This window comes from Balaenoptera ricei, chromosome X (assembly GCF_028023285.1).
Source record: "Balaenoptera ricei isolate mBalRic1 chromosome X, mBalRic1.hap2, whole genome shotgun sequence".
Taxonomy (NCBI): Eukaryota; Metazoa; Chordata; class Mammalia; order Artiodactyla; family Balaenopteridae; genus Balaenoptera; species Balaenoptera ricei.
The window spans coordinates 117,104,744-117,131,931 of record NC_082660.1 but is presented as its reverse complement, the minus strand read 5'-3'; the positions used below and the strand labels follow the sequence as shown (position 1 = coordinate 117,131,931).

Here is a 27,188-nt window from a genome sequence, read left to right as displayed (position 1 = left end):
CCAATAAAGATGTTAAAAAAAAAGATTTTCTTATTTAGACACAGAATCAAATCTCTCCTTATTGTATAGTTGTATTAGTGCTGCATATAATTAGGTAATTCTTCATGCTCAATAGGCAGAATGTTGAAATACAGAGCAAAAGCAAGGGAGTCAGCTGGATCAGAGTCTAAATTCTGGTTCAGCCACTAACAAGCTGCATAATCTTGAGAAATTCAGTTTTCTCATACGTGAAATGGGAATATCACCTAGCCTCTGGTAGGACTGTTCCAAGAATTAGATGAGATTATTTCTGTAAAGAACCTAACACAGTGCCTGGCACAATTATACCACCCAAGAAACTTCAGCTCCCTTCCCACTTTCACACCCCACATAGACCTTTCCTTCAGCTTAGATTTCATCCTTGTAAACATGTGCCGAAATGTTATTTCATCCTACCTTTCCTTGTTAGGTTATCATGTTACCAGAAACAATACCATCTGAAGTTTTCGGTTTGAGTAACAACTAAAGAAAGCTTGACTGTGTAAGTCATTAGAATTTGTTCTCGATGGTAGGTGGGAAAAGACCTATATAGAGATGAAAATTACTCACTGACTTAGGGCTGGAGGACAGTAACAGAGAAGTGCACCTCATTCATAACAGAAGCATTTTGCAGTTGGCGACACCCCCACAAATGACTAATCTCCAAGAAGAAATTTGATTCCTTCAACTGCAAGGAAAAGAGGTTTAACACAGGCAGCTGTGGTGATAAATCTTCCTATCGGTTGTGGTTATAAGGTTGGAAAATCTTGAGTTAACTGTGCTGGTGAATCATGCACATTTATTTCTACTTGTTAAATATCTTTTTCTTTTATTTACACAGAGTTGGCTTGTAATAAGGCTACCATGAAAGGTTGGTGTCTAAAAAACAATAAAAAAATTCATTTTCTAGCCTTATAATAATAATATAGTTGCCAGTTCACGACATGCAGTTTTTCTTTGCCTGTGCAAATATTAGAATGATATTTCTTCTAGAGGTGTCCAAAATTCTGTTACTTTGTTCCCAGCTACAGAAAAATAAATTGAGGAGATGTCCTTTCTGAATACATTGAGATATTTTTTGAAGTATTGGTGTCTGCCAAAAGTGTATAGTCTACTTACAGACCAAAAATATTTAGGTAGTATTAAAAGAAGCCACAATTCAAATGCAAAAAGGAACTTTGGAAATTTGGATAATCTTGTGGTGGGTTTAAGAACTTATAACCTCAGACTTGAAGAACAGTTCCCACTTTGGGGATTTAGGAGATATCCCTGCTTTGTAATTAAGTTTCCTAATGCAAATAGGGACAGAGAAAACAAATAAGGAGGAGGAGACATCTGCTATATTTCGCTCATTAAAATAATGTTCACTTTTCCTCCTAACTTGGTTAATGAGCATTTCAGTGAATGTTCCCTATAGCAATGGTTCTGGTCAGTAAATATGGTGGTGGTTGGGAACCAGGGCTGGTTTTCCTCAAGGAGAAACTTTCTTCTGTCTGGGGAGTTCTTCATTTACTTTCTCTTCTGATAGCAAGTTAAATGTTCAGGTAGTGCTATAAAGAATTTATATTGAGGAATTTTGGGGATCAAAATGTACATCATAGTATGATTGTATAACTTAATTTTGTGTTTACTGGGTCTTCCAAAGATATGCTATATTTGTCAATCCAATTCTCTCCCAAGTATGATTGTGAGTTCAATTTTTATTTAGTTTTTTTTTTTTTTAACTTGAGGGACTTTTGACCCTGTATAATGGAAGTAAGACTGAGTGTACATTTTGGAAGCTGTGAGCCCCTTGATTTAGCGACCATATCTGAGTCATCTCCGTTTTCTTTGGAACACTACCTTGCACAGAGGAAACTCTTGAAAGATGTTTGCTGAAATAAAAGCTCTTGATGTCACTTTCACTAAATGGATTTTTCCATTCAGGTATTTTTATATTGCATTTAATCATGCTATCTGTCTTTGGCTATCTGACCCTGAACAATTTTTTTCCTGAAGTTTTTACTTGTCAATTTCTTGGTGCAAAAAATGTATTGATTGACAGAGCAGTGCTCTGTAGAAAGACAACAGAAAAGGAGAACTTTCACCCAGATAGTCACTTCATATCAGACTTTTGTGGGTCACTCCTTCCACAGAGGGTTGATGGTAAGGTTCTGCTTATGTGAGATACCCATTCTTCAAGAATTTTCTGTGTGATTCTATCCTAGGGACCTTCTCACACCCATATATAAAAAAATATATTAAACCTATGTGGAAATTCACAAAATGTGAAGGAGAATAAGATGATGAACATTTGTAGTAGCATACAAATTGAAAGAAATTGCAGTGCCATCAAGGAAATATTTCATGGAGGACATGGTTGATGCTTCCCTAATGAAGATTACAGAACTGGCATAGAGGCAAGCTACATAGGAATGGAAAGCTTCAGCTGTCCAGGCATTTGATGGAAGTCTCAGTCTGGTAAAAGCAAGGCATCTTATAAATTTGGGATTTGCCTTGCTGACAATTTCGTTTCTCAGAAGGTTAAAGAAGCATTGAGGGGAAATGATGCTGTGGACTTAATTATGATGGAATGGACCAGAATCTTGGGAGAAAATAACCATATCATCTGGGAGTTCATAATAGAAAGAAAGTCTATAGCCAATATTTCTAAAAGGGAAGTTGGCTATGAGACCATAGATATCTTTTCTCTCAATCTTTTAATTTCAAATTTCTTAAAGGCTCTGATGATAGTTTGACCAGAGGCAGAGAATCATGAGATTTAAGGTGAAAATAGACCTTTTCCACTTCAAGAGCACAGCACAGAACATGCAAACAGCCCAGACTCAGATCTCCTGGGTGTAGACAGTACTTACGTGGCAATCTCATAAGGCCTAACTGACAGCAGCTTTCCTGCCTTGTAGTCAGATTCTACTAGACCCATCCCTATAGCGTCCTGATCTGTGTGGCCTAATCTGAAAGTTTACTAAGTACCTGGATTTTATTTATCTTGTGGATATTTTTCTCAGAGCTTTTTGGTGTGTCTATGAGAGAATTCAATATAGGCTTTATAGTCAGGCAGAATCATTCATTCATTTGTCCATTCAACAAATATTTATTGAGTTCATACCATGTGTCCAGTTCTGTTAAAGTTGCTGAGGATACAACAATGAACAAAAAGAGACAAGGCTTACCTTCTTATTTGACTTATACTCTATTGGGATGATAGTGAGAACAAGAAGTAGCAAATAAAGCAATTGATATAGTAATAACTGTTATGAAGGAAACAGTGATACGAAAGAGAGTGCTGGAACAAGATTGTTATTATACATTAGATGTTAGCTTTCAAGGAAGGTAATGTTTGAGTTGAGATCAAAAGGACACAAAGGAACTATGTGAAAATTTAGGTGAAGAGAGTTCCAGGGAGAGGGAACAGCAAGTGCTAAGACTCTAGGGCAAGAACAGGTTTAACTATTTGCTGAATAGATAGCAGATAAGTGTGGCTGAAGCATAGTGTAGGGTAACCAATCATCCTGGCTTGTCCCAGCCTTTCTTGGTTTTACCACTTGAAAGTCTCACGTCCTAGGAAACCCTTCAAACCCTGTGTGGGACTTAGTATTACTGTAGAAACTCACTAATGACACTAACCTCACGGAGTATTTTTTTCCAAGTTAAGCATTCTGTAGTCCTTCCATCTCAACTCAGATGATATAGTTAGTTCTAAGGCCTCTCAATCACAAACCCAGAACTACTCCTGAGAATATGCTTGATTTTTTCCCCTGTGTACTCTTGAAGAGTGGCCCTTTGAACCAGACACCCTTCTGAAAACATGGGATGACCAATGTCCGTTATGGAGAAACTACAGATTGTGGCAGCATTCTTCTAATAAGTCATCCTAGGATAGCCGCTATTTTTAGTAGTATTATGCTTAGCAAGGAAGTAAGTCCACTAGCCCTGATTTTTCCACACAAACTACTCTCAAACCAGTTAGTCCACTTCCTGTAACTGTAAAGCTGATTTTCTTTCAACCTCAAGGCTCAACTTTACCATTTGCTAAGCAATGCTCATCCTTGTTCAGTTCAGCTCAGAATTCCCTTCCTTTTGAGGTCTTTTTGAATGCTAATTCTGGTATCGGAAACTTTACCTAAGCACTTCTTACTTTCTTTGTGTCATCAAAAATTTGACAAATGTGTCTTCTGGATTTTTATCGAGGTCATTTGATAAAAATGTTGGACAAAACATGGCCCTGGGCATGTCACTGGAGACCTTCCAACATAGCATTAATTCATTAATCAATACGTTAGGAAAATTTTGTTTAAGCAGATACTAAATTTTAAAACTTCAAGTATACTCTGTTACTCATGATTTGGGATATGGCATGTAATCATGAAGCCAAAATATTGCCTGAAGGTAAAGCCCCTTTTATTTGTCCTTGCAGATTACTGGGAATAATGGATGATAAGTTTGGAAATGAGGCTGGAACAGCTGAAGAACAGTAGGCAAATCTAGGATGGAGAAAAAGAGCCCTTAAAGCTGATTCAGAGGTCTTACAATTTGGGAAAGGCCAGAAGAGGAGGGGGCTTGAGTATAAAAGAAGAGTTAAATGTCTTAGCCAGTTACTGAATTCTTTTTTTGTAATGATGCTACAGTCATAGAAAATATATAAATGACTGGGTGTGATTGTGTTCCAATAAAACTTCAATTACAAAAACACATGGTGAGCCAGGTTTGACTGGCAGGGTGTAGTTTGCCAACATCAGCTTAGATGATCCAGAATCACCCTTACAGAAATATCCTCATACATAGTCCCAGAATATACAGTTTTCCCCTGCCCTTCCTTCTCTATGTTAAGCTCTTTTATTACTAAGCTTCAACACTGTAGGTTGGGATTTCTTTAACTCCCTTTTATCCTGGCTTCCTTTCAGGATTATTTCTTCTGACTTTTCCCCTTTATGATCTAGAACAGGAGTTGGCTAAGTTTTTCTGTCATCAGGAATATTTTAGATTTTGGAGGCCATAGGTCTCTGTTGCAACTATTCACCTCTACCATTGTAGCACAAAAGTAGCTACAGGGATTATGAAAAAGAATGGGCATGGTTGTACTGTAATAAAACTTTACCTACAAAAACAGGCAGTGGACCGGTTTTGGCTCTCATGCTGCAGTTTTACCAACTGCTGGTCTAGAAGGGATGGTGATTATTCTTGAAATCCTATCCGATAGCCTAGCTACTACCTTGCATTTGCTTTTTGCATTATACTAATTGGAGATCACCTGTGCCCTACAGGTCACTGCAAATAGTCGTCCCTCAGGCATCTGCAGGTCTTGTGTCCTGTGGCTAACAGCACTAATTTGTGGTTGTCTGTGCCCTCTGAATCCCTCATAGAACTAAGGCCTGGAAACATGCTGTTGATCTCACAGCCCCCAGTCTCAGAATCCTCTGAGAAGGCAGCTTTTAAGCCTACCAGTTTTCATATCCCCTGTCCCTGGAGTGAAATTTCTGCCAATCTAATTATGAGGTGATAGCAATTAGCAGGAATTAGCACCCATCATGTAAAAGTTCAGGTTTCTTTCAGTGAAACTAATTCATATCCAGAGCATTGGCAGCCCTTTACCAAAACAGTCTAATCTCCTTTTGCACCAGAGGTTATGAACATCCCTGGATGACTGAAGCCACTGTTGGCAACGGGCAGTTGAGTAGAGCAAATGACTGAGAAGAGAAACTAGAGCAGGGCAAGGGGATCCCTGTAAGACGATGAGTCCAAATGACTGTTCCATCTAAAAGAGAGTGGAAGTCTAGTCAGCATATCCATTGCTTATGTAAAACCACATTTCCTACTTGACTCTAGAATGAGTGCCAGGTTTTCAAATGCATAGAATTCTTATTTTGCTGAAATTTTAGAGTAATTGAAAAATGGAATTCTATGTCTTTGCCAAATCTTAAGTCAAGGAACAACTTAGTCTAGATGTCCTGTGGCCAGATTTCTTGTCCTGGTTGTGCCAGAACACCCGGGACTTTCATTTCTCCTGTGTAAAACAAGTGACTCTCACTGGACAATTACTCTTTTTAATCAACATTTTTTTCCAATCAAAAGAGAAAACATGGAAGCCACAGAAAACTGTAGGTAATTGAACTAAAACCACAGAGAATTGTACTGTTCAGGCATGGTTATTAACAACATTTGGGCTCTTTCCCTATTCCTATGCCTATTTTCACAGTCATTATGTCAAACTATAGAAAATGCTGGGACCTGTTTCCCACTCAAGCATTTTCCCATGGCAGTAGACAATTGTTAAGGGCTCTTCTTGCTCTTTGATTTCAGGTATGTTTGGTTTCTTATGGTCCATGTAAAATAGACCATCAAAAATCATGGTAAATAACATTTGACTTTTTAACCAATAAAGAAGTCAATATAAAGTTTTTCATAGAAAATAAATGTAAGACTTGTAAAAATAAATTCTTTATAAACTTAGAAAGAATTATTACAATCCTTTATTTACCCTTGTTGGCCCTTGATTGGATTGTACCCTAAAAAACGGTCCAGTGTGGTAAATTAAAGAACCAATTATACCATTCCTTTCTCCCCCAGGAGAAGCATATGATCCCTAAGGCCAGAAGTCAGATTTTATGAAAATTACTGGAGATGAACAAATATAATGTTTTTTAAAAAACAGAAAACTCCTCTGAATTAAGAAGTTTAGAGTATAACTTTTAGCACCCGGTAAAAAAATGAAGCAATATTGATGCCATATGGAAAAGAATGAAGATGGCTGACTTTGAGAATGAATTATGGCAAGCTTTACGTGAGAATAAAACAGTATCGAGAGACCAATAAAGCAACATTGGAAATTTGGACGTTGGCCCAATATTGGATGAGCACCTCCTCATACAAGACATTGGCCCTTGGCACATAGCACCCCAGGAAAACCAAAACACTGTTGTTGCCTGCAGGGACTCACAGCTGACTTGCACAGGGGAGGGGTGACCCTTGGACACAAGTAACTATAAGGTGAGGGGCAAAGTGGTAAGTATCCCTGCAGAGAGGCATCTGAGGTGTTACAGGAATTTCTTTCTTCTGTTGACCTGGAGCAGTGTTCCAGTGGATCATTCCACACCAGGAAGGAATCCTTGGGCTGAGCAGTGTCATGTATCAACACAGAACATGCAGTAGCAGTAGGTTTTTCCTTTCCATTTCGTAGAGACCTGAAGTGAATTCCAAATGTAACTCAAAAGCAGCAGCACCTTCAGTAAATGGGGAGAGGAACACTCCAAAGTCCATTTATTAAAACGGCCAGGGAAGGAGTGGAATCGCACCTGCCAGGGGACACAGTATCAAAGGTTTTAAAGTTGCAAAGGGAAATCATTTCAAACCCTCCAGGATTAGGTCCCAGAGATGCAATTAGAAGGCTGTTCACATGAAAGAGTTCAGAAGTATTTACAAGAACAGGCCCAAGAGAAAGAGTTTATTTCTAGATTATTAACACTAAAGTTGCTTTCCTCCTTAATTAATTCTGTATCTTTGGAAACATAAAAGATTTCTTTGCCTTCTTCGCAACTTTTGGTTCTAATTGGCCTGGGAATCCAACATGTGGGTCTAAGTGGTACCAGATGCCAGGATGAAAGGCCAGCAAACCTGCGGTAGTCACCTGGATGATTCTTAATATCTGGATGGATGATAAAACATGTATTAATTTGGTGCCAACATCACTACCTTGGGGCAGCATACCTTGACTCCTCAGGAAGAAATCTGGTTCCTTTTCTTATGTTCACACTCACGCCTCTATATTTTTATTATCTGTTCACTCGTGTGTCTCCAACTCTGGGTCTAATTTTGGGAGGAGAGACACTGTGTCCTTCCTGCCCACCGTTGTTTCCTTTCCACCATATGTAGCACAGGGCGTGGAATGTTACTACACACCCACAGATATTAGATAAATGAAAGAACGCTTGGGCAACCTGTGGTGGGCCGTCACTAATGGGATGTTCTATGGTGAAGGCAGTAGGGAAAGGGCTCTGTCAAGGGTCAGCCAATACCTGGAGATTTGTCTAAGTGGGCGGTGGCCCAAAGGCTAGAGCTGTACCAATGTGCAAGGCTTCTTCCTCATGTCAGTTGATGAAGGTCAGGAATGGGGCTGGGGAAGCCGGTGTGATATTCTGATACCGTTTTCGTACCCAAATGAGGACCTTGGGGCCCATCTGATACAGTGCCCACGTTTTATTTTATTATTAAAAAATTATTTTTTGGCTGTGTTGGGTCTTCGTTGCTGCACGCAGGCTTTCTCTAGTTGCGAGGAGCAGGGGTTACTCTTTGTTGTGGTGCATGGGCTTCTCGTTGCTTTGGCTTCTCTTGTTGTGGAGCACGCGCTCTAGGCGCGCAGGCTTCAGTGGTTGTGGCACGCGGGGCCGGTAGTTGTGGCTCGTGGGCTCTAGAGTGCAGGCTCAGTAGTTGTGGTGCACGGGCTTAGCTGCTCCGCAGCACGTGGAATCTTCCAGGACCAGGGATTGAACCCGCGTCCCCTGCATCAGCAGATGGATTCTTAACCACTGAACCACCAGCGAAGTCCCTGCCCACATTTTAAAGATGGAGAAATTGCAGCCCAGAAGGGAATACAGTCTGCCCCTAAGGCACTAGCTAGCAGAGGAGACTTTCATACTTGTGTCTCCAGATGTCCTGGTCAGTGCTCTTCTCTCTGTAATCAGCTGCCTCTCCTAAGAGCTCTGAAACTCAACAGTTTCAATGGCAGCTCCACAGAGGAAGTAGCTACGTGGTCTTAGGAGATGGTTTCCCCCTTTTCCGACGTCAATTTCCCGATTGGGAAATTGGCCTTATAACATGTGGCTCCTGGGGCCATTGTGAGCTGGCCTTAGAGGAAAGAGTGTGTGTGATGTTCCTGGCAGAGTGCCTCTTACGTAATTGGTTCTCAACTCTTAACTCCCTTCTCTTCACCCCTTGCACATGAGGTCTTCCAGGACAAGTAGAGGTGAAGAGTGTCCTTAGTGGTTCCAAGGGTCAGCTGTGCTGGGGGTTTGACTGCTCTGACCCATCTCATCCCTCAGGAAGCAAATTCAGAACTCAACCTGGCATGGATGTGGTCTTGCTCTAAAGAGACCCTCCCTGCTCACTCCTAACATCCCCCAAGGAATCACAGACTTTCCAATTTTCCTAGTAAAATGAATGAAAGACGCTTTTGGGGAATAAAGTGATTTCTTTTTAGCTCCACTTGTTTACTTTTCCATAAGCTCCCAAGATGGCTTACATGTTAGCTGTTAATCACACCATCTGTTCAAACAGTACTTCAGTAAGTGATTCGATTCATACTTTTTCTTCTAAAAGAATCTTTTAAAAGACAGTGTTTATGTCTGTTATCCTTCATTTGGCAATGGAGCATGAGCTATTTTAATGTTACTCTCATTGTAAACACATATTGAATTCCCCATTTCTTAACTGCGCAGAAAATAGGACAACTTCTCTGCATTTGTTCCACTTGACTCTAGGCTTAGGGATGAAAAAGTGCTATTAGACAGAGATTTTATATTTCTAAAAAGAAAAAAAAAGATGAAGACACAAAGTTCCAGCCAATATTTCTTCTGAAAGCTTGAATTTAGTGACAATGAGTAGGTTCCAGCCACTTGAGACTTTTCAGGCCAAGCAACTATGAACAGAGTGTCCTTAGTGCTTGGGAAGGGTCAGCTATACTGCAGTCCTGGCTGGTCAGACTCACCTCATCTCTCAGGAGGCCACGTTGCCACTGAGGGACACCTGGGAAGAAGGGCCTCGGTCCCACCCAACAAAAGCTTGGGTGATGCAAGGCCTGAGGAGGAGGTAAATGGGCTGTTGATGCTTCTGAAGAAGAGAGAGTCCCTTGAATTAGTAGAGTGAGAAGGATACAAGTGTAGGGGTAGACTTCTTAATGTTGCAGGCTGTTCTGTGGATCTCTGGAGGGCCCATATTCATGTGAGCCTCTGTGGAAGTTCATACAGCAAAGGGTATGTCCTAATGCTGGCTCATATGGATGTCATTGTCTTTTGCTTTCTAAGACCTGCAACCACATGGAAAGAGTGCTACATTGTAGTCATGTACAAAGTATAAGAGATGTACAAAATAGGCAAATATAGATTTGTGTGTGGAGGCACTGATAAAGAAGAGATTTACTTTCCAGGCCTAGAGAAAAAAGGTAAATGAAGAAGGCTCATATTAAAAGAGGCAGTTTTGCTGGGTTTCCAGGGTTGGATAGCTTACTAGTTCAGTATACAAACATTTTACAGAGACCACATCAATCCTATGCACAGAACTGTAAAAGAATAAAGTGTTTATGGGAATGATAATCAGTTTATGTGGTTGGATTAGCAAGTCAGGACACCCATGTGAGCTGGGTCCAGATCTCAGAAAGTCTTAAATGTCACACTGATGAATCTAGCCTTTTGCCTCCATGTGACTAAATATCACTGAGGATTTTTAAACAAGAGAGTGACATGCTCTGACATGTCTCGGAAAGATGGGTGACACCATAGTGTGGAGCCTACTTGCAGTGTGTTGTTGAGGAGACCATGTCTGAAGTCATTGCAATAGTCAAAGCAAGAAATGATGAGTGCTGGACTTAAGAGAGAGACAGTGGATGAAAGACTAGGGATGAACTTGAGATTTATCTCAGCAGTAGAATAGGCAAAGCTTCAAAGATGATTGGATTGTGTAGTGAGCGAGGAGGAAGATTATAGGATGTCTCTCAGATTAATGGTGGCACCATTAAGTGACATCCAGAAAACAAGAGGAAGGGGAGATTTTAGGGGAAATATGAAGCTTTCTGGTTTGGAATGGTTCCATTTGGGTTGTCTGTGGAGCTTTGAGGTAGATACATGTCCATTTTTCAATAACACATGTGACTGGAGCTCAGAAGAGATGTCTGAGCTGTAGATAGAGCTTTGGCAGTTATTACTCTAGATAATGATTTGTGACAGTGTTCATGAGTTTGAACTTGCTCTTACCAATATCTTCTGCTCTAGTTGTCTTGTAGAAGTCATGTTTCACCCATGCTATGGTATATCCTCTCCCTTTATGGTTTGGGGTAGAGAATGAAATCAATATAAAGCAATAATCTCCAAGTATACAATGAATAATAAGAAATTGGTATGTAGGCAGTAAAGGAATGAACAGTACAGTTAGGATTGAAATGTTGTAAATATCCATGTACCATACATATATAGAGAGGTATAATTAGTTAGGCATGTTGAGTATTGAAACATTGTGGGGTAAGGCTTAGTTATTTTCAAATGGACATGACAAACTGGCAGGGACCATGTATCAGTCAGAATCAGTTTCAGCTTCAAGGGACAGAAAACTTAATATATAGTGGTTTAAAAAGATGGATGATTTTTTCTACCTCACATAATAGATAACTGAAGATCAGAAGTCCAGAAAAACTATGGTAGTTCTACAATATTTATGGACTTGCATTCCTTCCAACTAAACATTCTGCCCTCATTCTCATAGAACAAGAAGCTTGGTAGAACTCTAGATATCACATTTACATTCTAAACATCAGGATAGAGGAAGAGGAAAATAAGGAGGACTCATTTTCTCCTTTTTAGGGCCTTTAAAAAATATACCACAACATTTTTACTTATATTTCATTGATAAGAATTTTGTCACCTAGATTCAGGGGAAGCTGGGAGTTGTAGTTTTTTGTTTGTTTGTTTGTTTGTTAGCTAAATATGTTGCTACCTAAATAAAATTCGGTGATCTATTACCAAAGAAGATTGGGAGAATGGATAATGGGATAGATAACTAGCAATCCCTGTCATAGGACATAATCTCAATTTGGACCCATTTGGTATAAAGGAGACCTAAAAAAGTTACCACCTAGAAGATCCATGGGAAGACTTCCAGTCTAACAAGTGGAACAATATTTTGAGGGGTAGCCCAGGCAAACACTTGACATTAGAGATATCTAACATGAGTCACCAGGTATAGCCTCACAGGTACTTAGAGAAGAGTAAAGAAAATGCAGGAACAAGTAATGTTTGGAAAGTAAACCGATCAAGTGTGTACATCAGGGGGGTCCATCAGTAGGTAGAAGGATCCCAGTCACAATATCCCATTTCAGGTATAGGACGCTAATCCATGGGTGATGGTGATGTTGAAGGACATTGACAAAAGCACAGCAAGATCTCAGTCTTAGAAGGAATGGGCCGCTAAGCAGAGGTGCAAGGCAGAGACATAGGTCCAGAACTGAGACACAAAGTAAGAGGGGAATAGCAAAAAGATAGACTGGTTGTTGGGTCCCCAAGAAGGACCTCAGAAAAATGCTTCCCCAAATTTTGGATTTCACATATTAGTGCATATTTTTTAAGTGAGTTTGCCATAATGTTGCCAACTTTTTATTTCCCAAGTAAAGATATATTAAAAACAAAGCAACTAACTAGCCACAATTTATAGACCGTGTTATTTCATTTAAAAGACAGGTAAAAATAGGAGATAAATTCAAAGCAAAGAACAGTCCTTGTTGAAAATTCAAAATGTACAGAAGAATAGATAATAAAAAGGCTCCCACTTACCCCTGTCCCTTCATCACCCACTTTCCCTCTCTGGAGGCAGCCATTGTTATCTGCCCCTTGGACATCCTTCCAGAGATGTTCTATGTATAAACAAGCAAATACCTGTGTGTGTACACCATTCTATACATACATTTTTCAACTAAAAAGGATATCTTTAAAAGCATTCCATGTCAATACATAAAGAGATTCCTAATTCTTTTCATGTCTGCATAGTAGTCCACTGTATAGGTTTACCAAATTTGCTTAATAGCCATTTATTAATGGACATTTGATTATTTTTAACCTTTTGCTATTATGAGCAGTGCTTCAGTAAACTGGCTTAGAACACTCTTTGAAATGAATCTAGTTATGAACAGCTCATTACTTTGCTTTCATTTCTTTTCATTTCAACATAGACTGGTAAAAATTTTACCACTACCAGCACCATTTTATGTACTGGTCTTTGACAAACACTTTTCCACTACATCCTTGAAGTCATTCAGGCTTGTGAAATGGGCCATTTGCTTTTGGCTGTCAGGTACCTCCTTTATAAAGTAGAATCCATCCGAAAACTTGGTCTATCTCACTAAGCGGGTACTGAGTTTATGTTTCCAGCTGATTTTTTTCATACTGTTTTCCTCATGGTGAAATGTTCTTCCCATTTGGTTTTGCCTATTGTTATTTGTAACCAAACACAGAAATTTGATATGGCTAGACATGGGCTAATTAAGGATGCTAGATGTATCAACAAAAGGACAAGATTTTGAATACTACTCAGGCATTTGGGTGGATCTGGCACAGGGAGACAAGAACATCCTCAGGTGTTGGGATATATTAGCATCTCTTTTGTACATCTTGGCTTCACCTGTATATTATTTTACCTGTCATTATGACAATCAGCTGTGTGGATTCCAACATACTTCATGCAGGTGCAACCTGACAATACCTTACCTCATGCCCTCTTTGTACGCCTATCAACTCCTGGGTTGGGATTTACCAGTGAACACTACTATAAGACCATCACTGATGCCTATATATCTACAATCTGAAAGCATGAATGACTGATGAATGAACCTTTTATCCATTGGGTGATAGGAGATGGTGGCTAAATTCATCCATCTTGTTTTCACCCATGAATAGGATTGAGTTTATACAACTTCTTGAAAAATCCAACGAGATTAAGCAAACAGTCTCACTTAGCTGAGGTCAGCTCAGTAACACATCCTTGAATTGGCTTTCCCTGTTTCTTTGATTCATTATCCATGTCCCTCATTCTTATTCTCTGGAATTGTACTCCCAATACAACAACTGCACATAAATACTCTGCCTCAAATCAGGGTAGTGGTATGTGATAAGACCTTGTATATAAGATATGATTTAGGCAAGCATGGCCAAAACAAACAATAGAGGATACAGATCAGCAGTCAGAATCAGGGATTTAGTGGTAATGAAAGCTTATCCAGACATGTATATGGGACCTGGTGATCAGAAATTCATTGTGTATGGGTACTGGGTACTGTATTCAGTAGACTATGCATGTAATCATCACTCAGGAAGTTTGATATCATAAAGTTGTACTCCAGGTCAGGTAGGATTCTAGTTTCTGGAAGGATGGAGGGAACACTGCTTGCAAGAGTAAGAGTGCTCATGAGTCCTAGAGGACCTAGAGTGCTAGGCATTTGACCATGACCCAAAGATTTAATTGGAAAAAAGGTAATGGAGGTCAACTGGTGCACTGGGTCAAGTATGGAATAGAAACTGTATGTCCTGTTATTGAATCACAAAAGTATTTAGAGTTTCCTACATAACCCTTGCCTAAGTTCAAGCTTGAAATTGGAGTGGGGCTTAGTATGTAGGCAGGAGGGCAAAGTAAAACCCGCTACGTGGAAAGAAGTGTTTCAAAGACCAAAGACTGGGAATGACACAGAAATTGACAGGAAAGCCAGCATTTCTACACTTGATGACCCTGGTAGGTGGAGTGAAACAAGTAATATACTCCTAATACAGACCCCATGCTTCTTGGTTTAGCATTTCACTCTATGACACATTAATTCCTTCACCTATTTGATGAGAAAGCTTGAACATGCCACCAAAATGAGTGACGATCAGGAGTTCACCTTCAACAATTTACTTTAAGACACACTGTTAAATGTACAATAGAAACTACACTGGATTTTTAGTCAAGATACCTGACTATAAATTGTGCCCTTAGTGAGTCATCTGACTTCTCTGATTCTCTTTTCTATTCTGAAAAAAAGGCTACTATTTTTGCCTTATCTACCTCCTAGATTTGCTATGAGTATGAAATATGATAATATATGTGAAAACAATGTGTAAATTGCTAAATGTTATGCAAATGCTAGTTATTATTATAAGAAATTATCTTTAGTGCTTAGGAGAATAAAGCTCTTTATATGATTTGCCTTAAATTTTGCATATGATACAAATGCAGTAACGTTGGCTTCAGGGTGGATGAATTTCTTATTTATGATGTTAGGTTCCTGGGCCACTGCTCTGTCCTTTCCAGTCTAATGCCAAAAATATAGCTTACAAACCCCTGTCTATGCAGCAAATGTCTCATTATCCTCTGCGGAAGTCTCAGTTTAGATGTCATTTTGTAAACAACATCATTAAAGATTAAGAAAAGCATCACTGAGTCATTGTCATGTAAGCTATAGAGTCCTGAATGATATCTAAGGCAGAAATGTGTTCTCTGTGAAAAACTTTTTCTTTATTCTCAGTGTTATAGGAAAGCATAAGAATTATAAAACAAAATGTCTAAATGTTTAACGATTTCTGTGTGACGTTATGCATGTAAATTTTCTCTCCACTATTCCCATTCAAGTGTTACTTGATATCCACATTACCATATCAGTTTTTTCTAGATGGAATTATCCGCACTCTTGATACTCAAATGTGTGGTCTATACACTAGCAGTGTTAGAATCACCTGGGAGCTTGCTAGAAATCCAGAATTTCAGATTCTAACCCTGACCTGTTGAATCAGAATCTGCATTTCATCAAAATTCCCCAGGTGATTCATAAAGTTTGAAAACCAGGGGTCTACACTAACCTGTTCTTTTGAGTCAACTCACTTCAATCTTCTTAACTTTTTAGGCTCTGTTCCTGTGCCCCACTCTGCTTTGCTTTGGGATCCTTACATCAATCCCTGACTCTAGCTCTATGGACTTGCCTTTCTTAATAGTATATGTGTTGTCTCAAGTGTCTGAAATTCCACTTTTTCTTATGCACATTGGTTTGACTCACCAACTTGTCCCAGTTGCTTTTAGTATATAAATATATACTACATATATTGAAGCTCTACTTCCTTACAACCTAATTCCACACCCTTACCCATTCAACTCAGCCAGTACTGAATAGGCCAGGCCAACTCCTTAGGAAGGAAGGGAGTAGGAGAAAGTTAGTTTGGCAGTACCATAGAAGTTGCCTAGATTAGATAGTGTATGCACATCTGAGTCTTGTTAAAGTTCTTATTCCTCTAGTCTTAGTTTTTCAGTAGTCATCTGGTCCTTTTCGTGGTATAAGCTTCTGGAAGATAAACAGATTTCTACCTTTACTTCCTGGACTCTCATTTCTGTATGTAGGCAGAGACGTACTAGGGCAGGCAAAACAAAGCAATGGCTGATCCAAAAGTTATTCTGATCTGGCTCTGGAAATTACAGACTTGTTGTAGCAAACATATCAAGATAAATGGCATACCAGGGAGAATGTGGAGAGCGTGCCTTCCTGCCACATCTTTTTATTCCGTCAGGTGAACACCATGGCTACCTAGCTGCTTCAGAGCTAGTGTGTGAAATTTGTTGCTATTAGTGAGTTAGCAACACAGTTGTTTGTGGCAATCTCTTCTTTGGGAAGGGACAGTTTATAAGCAAGAGTATACTGTATAGTTTGTATATAAGAGACCAGTTCTCTTCCATATGTGGTACTCCAGAGACTGGACTGTCCACTCTACCCCAAGGTCTAGCACCTGCTTTTTCTAACGATTATAATCAGTGAGAAATAAATTCATAAACTGGAGAACTATCAAGATCCATTTTCTTAAAGATGAAACTGTCATGAAAAAGAGTCCTTTAAAAACAACTGACTCCCATTTGATTGGGTCTGAGATAGGTTCATCTTTTATTCAATTCTTCTTTGTGGACAATTGTGAAAGAGCAAAAGACTGGTGACTCATTGGCAGAGATGCAGGACAAGATATCTAAGGCCATCAGACCATTATCCTTCCTTTGACCTCCTTCATTAGGGCATCTTTCACATCCTTGTTTCTCAGAATGTAAATGAGTGGGTTCTGCATGGGTTTTACCGCCCCGTACAACAATGTAACGATATTATCCTCATCCTGGGAAGATTGAGAGTGTGGGCGCATATACACTAAGATTGCTCTCCCATAGTAAATTATGACCACAGTCAAGTGGGAGCCACAGGTAGAAAAGGCCTTGTGTCTGGCCTCTACAGAGTGGATCTTCAGGACAGCCACAGCAATACGGAAATAAGAGAGCACAATGCGCCCCAAAGGCAGGAACAGTACTACTACACCACTAGCAAACATTAGGATCTCCTTTACTAGTATATGAGAGCCAGTGAGTTTGAAGATTACTTGGAGCTCACATTGTGGCCACAAAATTGGATTGGTGTGACTAGGACAGGAATCACAGCCATGAAGAAAGCACTGGCCCAAACTCCTGCCACCATCCAGATACAAACATTGTTGCGCAGGCGTTCTGAGATGGCAATAAACCTGTCATGGCCATAACAGTAAGAAGGAAACACTCCATCACTCCCAAGTAAAGAGAGATCGTCATTTGGAAAAAGTAGTCACTATAGCATATAGTGGGAGAGTCCTTCCAGCAGTTCACCAGAACCATGGGTGTGGAGCTTGTAGACTAGCAGATATCTAAGAAGGATAATTGGCTGAGAAAGAAGTACATGGGGGGTGTGAAGATGGGAATCAATCCGGATAATGACAATGATGAGAATATACCCACCAAGGTGACAGATTAGATGAACAACATTGCCCAGAAGAAGGAGCTGAGGTGCAGGCTGTCTGGAGAGCCCCATCGGAATGAATTCCATCACATTTGGATTATTTTCTTCAGTTGGGGAAATCATCATCCTTTCTATGTAGAGAAAAAGGAGGAAAGTATGACAAACGTGATGTAATGCTAAGAAGGCACTGGAAAAAGGGCAAGGCTGAATGAGGAGGAAGAACTTCACTTCGCCAGAGGGAGAAAAAAAAATACAGTTTATGCCATTCTATAATCCTCTGGATCTTCTCATAGCTGTGGTTAGGTCAATGAGGCCTTGTTTTTAGCTCCTCATCCTCTCACTCAGCATTCAAACTTGAAGAGGCGGAACCACACCCTCCTTATAATTTGTATTACAAGGGAGTATTTTGTATAGAGATTTGTTTTGGGTGGCTATCCTTGATTTCATGTCTGTAATGAGTGTTTTCATGGTGAAGTGCAGCTCTTCAAAGGAACTTCTATACTTACTAAGGCGTTTACTTGGCCCAGAATGATGATAGAAGCCATCAGACACAAGGGCAGGTATCTTGAACCCTAAACAGAACGTTTCCCTTGTCTTTGCCTAGGTAACAAAATCAAAATTATTTTGCTTACAGTCAGATTTCAGGTCTTGAACATCTCTTGTCTTTTTTTTTTTAACATCTTTATTGGAGTATAATTGCTTTACAATGGTGTGTTGGTTTCTGCTGTATAACAAAGTGAATCAGCTATACGTATACATATATCCCTATATCTCCTCCCTCTTATGTCTCCCTCCCACCCTCCCTATCCCACCCCTCTAGGTGGTCACACAGCACCGAGCTGATCTCCCTGTGCTATGTAGCTGCTTCCCACTAGCTATCTTTTTTACATTTGGTAGTGTATATATGTCCATGCCACTCTCTCACTTCGTCCCATCTCACCCTTCCCCCTCCCCGTGTCCTCAAGTCCATTCTCTACATCTGCGTCTTTATTCCTGTCCTACCCCTAGGTTCAACAGAACGATTTTTAAATTTTTAGATTCCATATATATGTGTTAGCATACGGTATTTGTTTTTCTCTTTCTGGCTTACCTCACTCTGTATGACAGACTCTAGGTCCATCCACCTCACTACAAATAACTCAATTTCATTTCTTTTTATGGCTGCATCTCTTGTCTTTAGAGAAAAATTTCTTAGGTACAAGAGGGTAAAAGATACAGTAGAAATTAAAGATCTGATAATAGAATTCAAGGAATTTGAAAAAGGACTTGATCATGAAGAGAAGTCAAGAATGTGCCAAGGGCAGCTCTGTGCCAATTTTGGGTTTTGCTTTTTGCGAAATTGCATGCAACTCTTACCCAGGATAATTGTATTCTCCTGTAGCTGAGTTATAACTGAAAGAACCAGAGTAAATCATAGGAAAGAATACTGAAGTAAGGGCATTTTAGTTTTGGTTTGACTATTTACTTGCTGTGTGACCCAACTGAGATGCAGTTTCATTACCTATAGAATGAGGAAAAATATATGCCTTTCCTATGTCACAGAAATATTAAGTCCCAACAAGACAATGGATTGGGAAATGCTGTGAAAATTAAAAATGTATGAAAACGTAAGTGATTATTGTTTCTGGAAGAGGGAATACAACCAAGATGTCCCCTTATCCAACCTTCTTGTCTCTTTTCAAGGTGTAAGGGAGACTAGGAATTCAGTAGTTGCATTTATAAACACCTTAGGTATAGGAAGCATTTTCCTACTGAGGATAACTGACTCAACTCCCACATATCAGTCAGGGGCCATACATAAGTAAAAAGTAACTTCAAAATTTTTAATGGTTTTGTTTGTGAAGAAAAGAAGATGATTTTAAAATATTCAATGTAACTTTTTCTTTGTGAACTTAAATACACTTATTTTAAAATTTATTTATTTATTGAAGTATAGTTGATTTACAATATTATATTAGTTGCAGGTGTACAACATAGTGATTCAATATTTTTATAGCTTATACTCCATTTAAAGTTATTAGAAAACAATAGTTATGTTTCCCTGTGCTGTACAACATATCCTTGTTGCTTATCTATTTTATACACAGTAGTTTGTATCTCTTAATCCCATACCATTATCTTGCTCCTCTCTCCTTCCCTCTCTCCACTGGTAACCACCAGTTTGTTCTCTATATCTGTGAGTCTGCTTCTCTTGTGTTATATACATTCATTTTATTTTTTAGATTCCACATATCAGTGATAACATAGAGTATTTGTCTTTCTCTGTCTGACTTATTTCACTAAGCCTAATATCCTCTAGGTCCAGCCAAGTTGTTGCAAATTGCAGAATTTCATTCTTTTTGTTGGATGATTAATATTCCATTGTATGTATATACCACATCTTTATCTATTCGTCTGTTGATGTACACTTAAGTTGCTTCCATTATTTACAGTCTTGGATACTGTAAATAATGCTGCTATGAACACTGGGGTGCATGTATCTTCTCAGATTAGTGTTTTCATAAAAACACCTTTTTTTTTTTTTTAAAGAGGAAGCTTAATCCTCCTTTATAGAACACTTGATGCACAAAAAACGTAATTTAAAACACACATTAATCTAAGTTGTTTGCATAGCTAGAAATGTGGTTTTCTAAATCTCCTAAATACTGATATCTATACTTACATTTATGTATATTATTAAAAGTAAGGCCAATTTATTCAATAACTTGATGAAACTAAGGATATTAAACATAAAACTAATGTTAAGTTTGTAGTTCAGGGTAATGACTGAGAGATAGGAAGTGAGAGATGAAAATGAGGAATGGAGAAAAGAAGACAGAGAGAAGAGAGAACATCAATGTTAAGAATGAGGTATAGAAGAGAATAATTCTGTTGTGGTATAGGAGGGTAGAACTAGAACTGGAAGACAGTTAAAGAGAGGCAGATTTCAGCTGAGTATGAGGACAGATTTTCTGTCTAGATCAACGATCCCCAACCGTTTTGGCACCAGGGACTGGTTTCGTGGAAGGCAATTTTTCCACGGACTGGGGGGGTGGGGGATGGTTTCGGGATGATTCAAGTGCGTTACATTTATTGTGCACTTTATTTCTATTATTATTTCATTGTAATATATAATGAAATAATTATACAACTCACCATAATGCAGAATCAGTGGAAACCCTGAGCTTGTTTTCCTGCAACTAGATGGTCCCATCTGGGGGTGATGGGAGACAGTGACACCCGAAATGTGTTGCTTATGTCCAGTCTACTCTGTGATCTCGTTTTGGTTGCTGTCACTGCAGAAAACCCTGCTTCACAAAGATAGGATGCTGGAAATGGAAGCAGGCTTTTCAGTGCTTTTGTGGCAATCTCAGGATATTCTGCCTTGACTTTGATCCAGAACGTATGGAGATTTGAAGTTGTCTCAAACATACTTTTAAGGTCACCGTCATTTGCGATCTCAAGCAGTTTATCCTCTTCTAGTGTGGACAAAGTCGATTCACCTGGCTTATTCACAAATGGGTCATGGGTCCATTCCTTCCTAGTTCGGGGGTCTTTTGTGGTTGGGAAGTAATGCTCAAACTCTTGAAAGCTGAGATAGGTGATCGTGCACCAGCTGGGAGAAAGAAGGCCCTGGCTCAGTCTCTTCCAAAATCTCTGCTAATGTTTGAAACATGTCAAAAATCCCAATGTTCATTCATCGCCCCCATAATTCCAGTTTGGCTTTGAATGCAGCCACTTTATCTGCAGATTTGAACACAGCTGTTGTTCCCCCCTGCTGTGACAGATTGAGTTTGTTGAGCAGGTTGAATATGTCACACAAGTAAGCAAGTTTTGCGACCCATTCTGTGTCACTGAAGTGTGCTGCCAGTGGTGACTGTTTTTCTAAAAGAAATCTGTGCAGTGGCTCTTGTAACTCAAAAACTCTGGCCAGTGATCTACCTTTAGAAAGCCATCTCACTTCTGTGTATAAGAGAAGACGTGTGTGCTCTGCGTCCACCTCCTCACAGAGCTGCGCAAACAGACGTGAGTTAAGGGCATGTACTTTAATGTGGCTGATAATTTTAATCACATCCTGCAAAACGTTGTTAAGTTCAGTTGACATTTTTCAGCTAGCCAGCATTTTTCTATGGATGACACAGTGCGTAGACTCACATTCAGAAGCGACCTCTTTGACCCGAGTAGTGAAACCAGAAAGCCGTCCTGTCATGACAGCCGCTCCGTCCATGCATATACCGACAGAAATGACTAATTCAGTTTTCTTGATACGTAGTCATTCAAAGACTTGAATAGTTCTGTAGCTGTGGTGTTGGTTGGCAACAAAAGTGCACATAACATATCCTCGTGGACATCCTCCTGAAAAATGTATCGCACAAAAACAAGCATTGTTGCCTCGTTGTCAACATCGGTAGACTTGTCAACCTGGATTGCATACCACAGTGACTCATTAATCTTCTCTAACAAGCGTGCCTCAATATCCTCTGCTATTTCATCAATTCGTCTAGTTATAGTGCTAGCCGAAAGAGGAACACGTGCCACCTTTTGAACCGCAGCCTCTCCTAAAAGTTCACGACAAATGTCCTTAGCAGAAGGCAGGATCAACTCTTCACCAATAGTAAAGGGCTTTTTAGCTTTAGCAATGTGGTTAGCCACTAAGAATGATGCTCTCAGTGCAGACACATTTGATAAAGTGGTGGCCTTCAATAATTGCTTCTGTTCTTTGTGTTCATGTTTTTTCTTTTGAAAAACTCCAGAGGCTTGTCTTTTAATGCAGGGTGTTTGGTCTCCATGTGGTGAAGCAGTTTTGAAGGTTTCATGGCTTCGTTGGATAGCCGGTCACTACATATTATACAAGGTGGGCTTGGAGAATGTGAATCACCGGTTGCAATGAACCTGTAATTTAAGTAGGACTCTTGGTATTTTCTTTTCAATGCAGATTTCTTTTTGTTGGCAGTCTTAGAGTCTTCTGCTGTCTCATCATTGGATCTTTCCCTCTTTTCAAAGAAGCTCCCCAGTGACGTTGGTTTTTTATTCATTTTGGCTAGGGTTAGCTTGTGGGCTTAGCAAAACTGTGACTGAGACAAGTGCACAGTGCGGGAAAGAGGTGAGGACGGAAGTGGTAAATAAAATAATGGGCGGGCCACGCGTGGACTAAAATAAGTGTCAGATTCTGACTGAAAGCTCGCCACCAGATGCAGCTGTACAATTGAAGTACATCAACTCATTTGCCACTATAAAATTTGCCACCAGATGCAGCTTAATTTTCACTTGCCACTCATTGATAGGGTTTTGATATGAGTCTGCAAGCAATTGATTTATTATGGTCTCTGTGCAGACAAACCTCTCTGCTAATGATAATCTGTACCTGCAGCCGCTCCCCAGCACTAGCATCACTGCCTCAGCTCCACCTCAGATCATCAGGCATTAGATTCTCATAAGGAGCGCACAACCTAGATCCCTCGCACGCGCAGTTCACAGTAGGGTTTGCGCTCCTATGAGAATCTAATGCCGCCGCTGATCTGACAGGAGGCGGAGCTCAGGTGGTAATGCGAGTGATGGGGAGCGGCGGTAAATACAGATGAAGCTTCACTCACTCGCCTGTCGCTCACCTCCTGCTGTGCAGCCCGGTTCCTAACAGGCCACAGACCAGTACAAGTCCATGGCCTGGGGGTTGGGGACCCCTGGTCTAGATAACTAGAGTTATCTAATATGATGGAATAAGCAGTTTCATGAATTAGTGAGCTCACTCCCTCACTGATGCAACACTCAATTTCAGCCTGGTTATCAGTACAGTAGGGGGATCTCCCATATTAGGCCATAGCCTGAACTAGGCCCAGTCTATACAACTGTGAGAATCTATAATGCCATAATTATGAGAGAGAAGAAATGGAAGAAAGAAACAAGGGCATAGAGAAGACAGGAGAGAGAAGAGACAGATCTAGGAGAGGGACAGATCCAGGGAGTTAAACTAGGGGAATACGGAGGAAGAGAGTAAGCAAAGAGAGATGGAAAGAGAGAGAAAGAACCATGCCCTCAAAGGGCTGCAGGGCACTGGTTAAGTAACTTCCTCTCCTCACCAAGCTTCTAACTAGGGTTATCTTTATTACTTAGCTCCATTTCCACCTTTCCTGTTAACTCAATGCTGCTTTTTTTTTAAACACTTTATTGAGGTATGATCGCTATACAAAAAGCTCTACATACTTAATATATACAACTTGATGAGTTTGGAATAAGTATATACCTGTGAAGCCATCACCACAATCTAAGCCATAAATATATCTATCACCTCCAAGAGTTTTTTCCTTCCCTCTTTATTATTATTATTATCAATTAGTATTTGTGATAAGAACACAAATTCTACTCTCTCAGTAAAGTTTTAAGTATAAAATACACTATAGCTTCTATGCTGTACAGTAGATCTCTAGGAATGATGATCCAGCAATCTCAGTTCTGGGTGTATATCCAAAGGAATTTAAATCGGTATCTTGAAGAGATAGCTGCACTCCCATTTTCATTGCATCATTATTCACAATAGTCAAAACATGAAAGGAACCTAAATGTCCACTGGTGGATAAATGGATAAAGAAAATGTCGTATGTACACGTGATGGAATATTATTCAGCCTTGACAAAGAAGGAAATCCTGCCACTTGCGACAACATGGATGAACTTGGAAGGCATTATGCTAAGCGAAATAAGCCAGACTAGGAAGACAAATACTAGGTGATAATACTTATATGAGGAATCTAAAATAGTCAAACTCATTGAAGCAGAGAGTAGAATGGTGGTTGCCAGGGACAGGGGGCAGGGAAGGAGAAATGAGGAGGTATTAGTCAAAGGGTACAAAGTTTCAACTATACAAGATTAGTAAGTCAACTCAGAGCTTCGATTTCCATCACACAACTGTACCTACTAGAAAGTGACCCAATGGACTACTAAGGACCAAATCCAGTGTTCTTTCTCTGTCTTTAATTTCATCTAACACTTCTTACCATTCCCACCTCTTGAAATTTTTTCTTCCTTTATCTTCTAAGATCCATTTCTCTCAGTTCACCTCTCACCTCTCTGATTATCCTTTTACCATGTTAGCTTCTTCTTCTTTCTAACTTCTAAATGTATGTATTTCTAAAGTTTCTGTAGCATTCAAGATAAGCTAGCTTGCTCTAAAGCAACAAACAACCCTCAAATTTTGGGTGGCTTGAAACAACGAAAGTTTACTTCTTGCTCATGCTACTTTCATCTGTGGTGGGTCTCTGCTCATTGAAGTCACCCAGGGACCCAGACTTACTGAGGAGTCTTCTTTATGTATGCTTTAATGATTGCTGAGGCAGGAAAAAAGAGGCATATTGAATTGTGCATTGCCTCTTAAAGCTTCTGCCTGGAAGTCACTTTTACTCATGTTTAGTTGGCTAAACAATCATATGGCAATGATGTCATGTATCTGGAAGGAAATGAGAACTGGATTACTTGTGAAAGACTCTAATGACTACCATATATTCCTTCCTAATTTCTGTAACTTTATTCTGTCCATGGATAGTCATATCTAGTTTTATGACTTCATCTAACTCTTTGTACTCATGACTCCAAAAGCTTATAGCTAGAGGCCAGAAAGCTTTTGTTTAGCCCAAGAGTCACATGTCCATTTGGCTTCTGAAGCCCCAGACTATTGGAAACTAAAATTTAAAAAATTAAAATGTACTTGTCACCATCCTATTTAAAACTGTCATTGTTACTTCCCTACTTGTACTAATGGCATCTGAATTTTCCCAATAAAGCAGGTTGAGAAACTTAGTCATCATCCCTCTTTCCTTAAGTTTCCCATATCAGCCACTAACGTATCACCAAACTGCACTGTCTCTTTAATGTGGCTTTTCTGCTCCATCCCTGATAGAGATTCCCTTGTCAAAGTCTTTTCTGTACCTTTTGCATGGACTCTGTCAATAGGTTCCAAAATAGTTTTTTATCCTTTTCATCTGTCCTGGACATTTTTGCCAGAGTAATCTTATATTTTGATTATATCACTCCTTTATCCAAAACCCTTGTTTCATTCTCCACTGCCTATGAAATCAAGTCATAACTTCTTAGCCTGACATTCAGTACCTTTCATTATCCTTCATTATTTGTCCTCAACCTAACTTTCTTTCAGTTATATTCACTGATCCTTGGTTTTCCCTTTGTTTATTTGCTCCCTATGATGTATGTACTCAATGTCCTACACCAAAACTCTCTGCCCAGGACTAAGAGGGTTCCTGGAATGGAGGACTTCAAGTGCCCAAACCTGGGGAATCCAGGCAAACTAGGATGAGTTGGCCTCCATAGATTTTCCACACTCACCATTCCCCAGACATGCCACTTTCTATGACTTTGGTCACACACCTCTGACCAGAATGGCTAACCATCCTATTCTCTCCATTAAAATTCTAGACATTTATTGATCAATCTCTTCCAAGAATCCTTTCTCCCAATTCAGAATTAATATTTTCCTCTAGTGTTCTCTCACAGTATTTTTGGTTTTTTCTTCCTCTGTTATAGTACATATCACTCTTTTCAATAAATTGTAGCTAATTGAGTATATATAGTACATGTTTATCTCCCTCTCTATGTTGTAAGCTTTTTGAGGGCAGAAACCATGTATCATTTATTTCCTTACCTGGTATAATGCTTTGTCCACAATAGGGGTCAATAAATACTTGTTTGACAGAAATTAGGGAGCAAAAAGAAAGATGAGGACAAGGAAAGAAAGAAATGTGAGCACAGAGGGGGTACAGAGGGAGGAAGAGGGAGGAAGAAAGGGGAGATAGGAAAATCTCATACACGTCGAGCTCTTTTTTCCTGAGGTGATAGCAGATCCGTTCCTTTCCTACTGGTATGTCACCGAAACATTTTTCCTAATAACCATCCCCAAATAATCTATAATCTAGTTTAGTAATTGGTTTTCGTTACTTCAGTAAGATTACCTAGTCCTATTTACTGTTTACCTCTGCTGGAAACATCAATTACTTACTGTTCTCTACCAGCCAACATTATACAACTGTCTATTCCCAATTTCCAGAGGCTCTTACCTCCATATCACTTTTAGCTTGTTACTATTAATCCACCCATGGTAATCATCCGTCACCCCACCCTCTCTAACCCTAAAGCTTTAACCAGTACTAACACAAGAAAGTTTGGGTTACATCACTTCTGCCACTACCATCAGTTCCAACCCACTCATAACTTATTTCTGGGCCATGTGATACTAGGATACTCTCCTTTAAGATTACATTTGCAGAGTGAAATGTTGGGGGTAAAACACTAAGGATAGAGAATTTGTTCTTACATTTTAATATCCTTAGCCTCTGTGTGCTTAATTCGGGGAAGTAAGTGGGAGGCAAGGAGGAGTGTATACTGAGAAACCTTTGGTTATAGACACTTTTTTTGGCCTTGATCCACCTCATGGTTCCCCTCTACTGAGCTAAACTCTTCTTCTATTTAAGTAACTTAAATTTAACAAATGAATTTTGAGCATCTGTAATGTACATTCTGTGCTACCTGTTGTGTTCTTATAGGACTCTGCATATACTTCTATTAGAGCACTCTGTGTATTAAGCTGCAGCTGTTTGTTCAGTTTGGTTTCCTCACTAGACTGAGAGAGAGAGTATGTTTTTTTAAGTGTATCCAGTGCTTAGTACAGTGTC

At 39.6% G+C, this 27,188-nt stretch overlaps 1 protein-coding gene and 1 pseudogene across 1 annotated transcript in view; one reads left to right on the top strand and one right to left on the bottom strand.

The window, feature by feature from the left end:
• The window catches only part of IGSF1 (immunoglobulin superfamily member 1), a 444,083-nt gene that overhangs the window by 128,390 nt on the left and 288,505 nt on the right, over positions 1–27,188 (top strand). The gene's annotated exons all lie outside the window — the stretch shown is intronic.
• Positions 1–27,188, bottom strand: part of LOC132357190 (olfactory receptor 13H1-like) — a 34,099-nt pseudogene that overhangs the window by 2,490 nt on the left and 4,421 nt on the right.